Genomic DNA, 4,491 nt, shown 5'->3' with positions numbered 1-4,491 from the left:
CATGGTGGTCTCTCCTTCTGCATGTGTGCTTTCCCTGTTCTGATCTCTGAGGTAACAGGTAATCAGCCATACATACCTGTTTGCTCCTTCGCATGCAGTGGTTTTGCATGATGCTGATGTCCCTGTTTTCCTCCCCTCCCCTCCCCTCCCCTCCCCTCCCCTCCCCTCCCCTCCCCTCCCCTCCCCTCCCCTCCCCCTCTCCTCTCCTCTCCTCTCCTCTCCTCTCCTCTCCTCTTTTATATTCTTTTAAAAAAAAATTTATTTATTTAGGGGCTGGCACTGTGGTGCAGCAGGTTAATGCCCTGGCCTGAAGCGCTGGCATCCCATATGGGCGCCGGTTCTAGTCCCGGCTGCTCCTCTTCCAATCCAGCTCTGCTATGGCCCGGGAAAGCAGTAGAAGATGGCCCAAGTCCTTGGGCCCCTGCACCCATGTGACAGACCCAGAAAAAGCTCCTGGCTCCTTGCTTCAGATCGGCACAGCTCTGGCTGTTGCGGCCATCTGGGTAGTGAACCAGTGGATAAAAGACCTCTCTCTCTGTCTCTACCTCTCTCTTTAACTCTGCCTGTCAAATAGATAAAATAACTTTTAAAAAATTTATTTATTTGAGAGGCAGAGTTAGAGGAATAAACAGAAAGGTGTCTTCCATCCATTGGTTGACTCCCCAGATGACTGCAACAGCCAGGGGTGGGCCAGGATGAAGCCAGGAGCCAGGAGTTTCGTCCAGGTCTCCCATGTGGGTGCAGGGGCCCAAGTACTTGGGCCATCCTCTGCTGCTTTCCCAGGCCATAGCAAAGAGGTGAAGCAGAAGAGAAGCTGGGACACAATCTGGCACCCGTATGGGGTGCTGGCACCACAGGCGGAGTCATAACCTACTACAACACAGTGCCGCCCCATCCCTGTGTTTCTTAATCAGCTCCTCATCCTGCATCTCCCTTCCACTTCTGTGCGTGGATGGGATGCATCCTAGGGGGCTGGATCTCTACCAGGTACTCTTGCAGGAGTAACTTAGTTGTTCCACTGTGCTGTCTCAGAAGCAGAAAAACAAGGTTACTCCTGGTCCAAGGAGCTACTCTGCTTGTGCTTTAGTTCTTTTCTCTCTGTGACACAAAGTATGTCTTGTTTCTCCACTGGGATTGGGGGAAGACCCAGGGATCCAGCTATGGGTACCCACAGAGAGCCCTGTGTAATTGAGGAAGAAGCAGGGCTGTGGTGAGCATTGGGAGTGGGGGGCATAGAATACAAACCTCAGTGATGGGGCCTGGTGTTGTGATGCAGTGGGTTAAGCTGCCGGATACCCACATCCCATACTGGAGTCCTGGGATGGAGTCAGCTCCCTGCTCAGGCACACCCTTGGAGGCAGCCGGTGGAGGCTGAAGTACTTGGGCCCCTGCCACCTACGTGGGAGACCTGGATTGAGTTCCCAGTTCCTAGCTTCAGCCTCGGTCCTGACTGTTGCAGGCATTTAGGGGATGAAGCAGTGTACGGAAGCTCGCTTACTCACTCTGCCTTTTGAATACATAAATACACATTAGGAGAAAAAATTTTTATTCTGTCTATGCCCAGCTTCTGCAGTAGATATCTGGTACCTTTCATTTTTGTGTGTGTGTGTGTATTGGCTATTTCTAGCATTTGTATTAATTCTGTACTTGTTTTATTTAGATTACATGAAAATCCATTGTCCATTTTTTAAAAAGAGTTAGCAAAAACAATGTAGACCATGTGTAACTATGTAGATTAATATACACTAATGACATCTTTTCTCATTTTCCTTCTATAACTACTAGGTAAATAAATTTTTAAAAAAGAATTATTTATTTGAAAGGTAGAGTGACAGATCTTCCATCTTCTGATTCATGTCCCAAATGACTGCAACAGCCAGGTCTGATCCAGGCTGAAGCCAGGGACTCAAAGCACTTGAGCCATCCTCTGCTGCCTTCCCAGGTGCATTAGTAGGAAGCTGGATCAGAAGTAGAGTAACTGGGGCTTGAACTGGCACCCTGATAGGGGATGCCAGCATTGCAAGTGGTGGCTTAACCCACTGTGCCACAACGCCAGCCCAATATTAGGTTAATTAGACATAGATGGTGGTCAATAATGGTTGAATTAATAAAAACTTAAGAAGCATAATTGTGGAGTATGCTGCATTACAGGATTTTGGTGAAGGCAGACAAGAAGTGAAAGCAGTTTCCGCATCCTTTAACGCACACGAGAATCATCAGGGCCTTGTTCAAGCGCAGCGCTGGCTATCCGGCAGCAGTACCCGAGGTTGTGCTTTCTAGTCAGTTCCCAGGTGATTCCCCTGCTGCTGGGCTGTGGGCCTCATTTTGGATAGCAACGATGTAAAAGCCCTTGACTTACTGCCCACTGTGCAGTTGAGTACTTGATAAATGTTACTAATTGGCAGCAAATTTTTAAAAGGATTTATTTATTTAAAAAGGCAACAGAGGGGGAGAGAGATTTTCCATCTGCTAGTTTACTCCCCAAATGGCCGCAACAGCCAGGTCAGCCATGCTGAGGCCAGGAGCCAAAACTCCATCCAGGTCTCCCACATGGGTGGCAGGGACCCAAGTACTTAGGCTGTCTTCCACTGCCTTCCCAGGGAAGCTGGATCAGAAGCAGAATAACTGGGTCTCTAATTGTCCCTAAGTTATAGGATGCTGGAGCTGCAGGCAGTGCCTTAACCTGCTGCACCACAACGCCAGCCCCAACACCAGGTAACTTACGAGAGCCAAACATCTCCCCTGTTGTGTCTGAAAGCTTCTGTTTTTATTGTGTAACATCTGTTTAGAAGTTGATGTTTCTGAGAGGATTAATGAGAACTGGTGAATCAGAACGCCGCCTTCCCAGTTCTGTCAGGAACCAGCACCAAAGGATGTGAAAGCTGTTGCTGCTTTTCCTGGCCAGCTGCATGGAAGTGTAATTTATATGCAATAAAATTGATCCACTTTAAGTGTACAGTTTCCTTCAGTTTTGTGTCAAAAGCAGATTGTGATGCAAAACCCATCCCTTCCTCTCTACCCCAAGAGTAGTTTGATAGATCTTGAGATCCTAGCTAGCTTGGATATATATTTTATACCTTGTTAATTTAGGGTGACACACTGGTTTCATTTTGCCCTGAACTTTCCTGGCTTCAACACTCAAATTCCCACCACAGGACAAAGGCAGGTGAGCAGGGTTGGTTGTCATAGCTGTGACACTCAAGCCTGAGGTTGCCATCTTTCTTTATTTGAATGGCAGAGTGGCAGGAGAAAGAGAGGGAATCTTTTATCTACTGATTCACTCCCCAAATGGCCACAACAGCCAAGGCTGGGCCAGGCTGAAGCCAGGAACCCAGAACTGCATCCTTGGGTGGCTGGGGCCCAAGTATTGGGTCATCTTCTGTTACCTTCCCAGGTGCATTAGCAGGAAAGTGGATCAGAAGTGGAGTAGCTATGATACTGTCCCTGCCATCTCTCTCTCTCTCTCTCTCTCTCTTTTTTTTTTTTTTTTTTATAGTCACTTCCCATGAGAGTAGCACATGGTAGGCACTCAGGTTAGTGAGTGAATGGACACACAGGTAAGCCTCTTGTGCCTGTAGATTCCTGGCCAGAGAGCACAAGAGCTCTGCTAGGATTGCAGTGGCACAGTGGCATGGCCCTGGGGAAGTGGGTTTCTCACTGAGTGTTTCTCGCATGGGAAAACCGTGGAACTTCGGTTACTTCTGCTTCTGACACTGTAGCAGTGCCCCACCTATACACGGGACTGTGTTTTGATGTCACTTCAACTTAGCTTTCTCTTTCTCTCTTGCTTTGCCTTCTTTCCCCTCCTTCAAATAGAGCAGATCAATAAATTACGTAAGGGTGGGTTGATAATGGAACTGCTGATGGGCCCGGCTTATGCAGAGTGCTTCTGTGAGAGCAATAGAGTTTGGACCTTGGACCAAGCAGCCGTGGCTAGCAGAGGAGACTCAAGCCTCCAGTTTCAGTTAAGCGTCTGTAATCACCTCATTTGCTCCCTGTGCATGCCTGCTATAGAGGATGATGGGCAGCGGGGGCCTGCTGCTTAGGGATTTTCCTGGGTGGATGAGGGGTAGTCTGGAAAAATATGACTTTATAAGGAGCTCTTTAACTATCAGAGGGAGCCTGTTCCTGCTGGGCTAATGTCCAGGAAATAGCATCTCAGGGTCTATTCAGTAGCTTCGTGCTGAAGGCTTAAAATTAGAAACCCCAGCACTGGGGCTGCAACCCATGTCAGGCTCAGGGTCAGGAAGCTGCACTGTGCTCTGGTTGTGCCATGGACTAGCTGTGGCGCTGTGGACCTGTCACACAGGTCCACAGTCTGCCGTTCGCTCTCACTTTCTTTCTGTGGTGCGTGTGCACCGCCCCTCTGGCAGGGTGGCACTCTCTGGTGAGATGGTTCAGGTGGGCGTCCTGAGAACCCGGGACCGCCACGCCAATGTGAGGTGTTCCTACCAAGCATGTTCATCTTCCGGTCTTTATGGGGTTTGGTTC

Source organism: Oryctolagus cuniculus, chromosome 11 (assembly GCF_051225735.1).
Source record: "Oryctolagus cuniculus isolate XC-2025 breed Fujian yellow rabbit chromosome 11, ASM5122573v1, whole genome shotgun sequence".
NCBI classification, from domain to species: Eukaryota; Metazoa; Chordata; class Mammalia; order Lagomorpha; family Leporidae; genus Oryctolagus; species Oryctolagus cuniculus.
Note: the sequence above shows the minus strand (reverse complement) of the source record.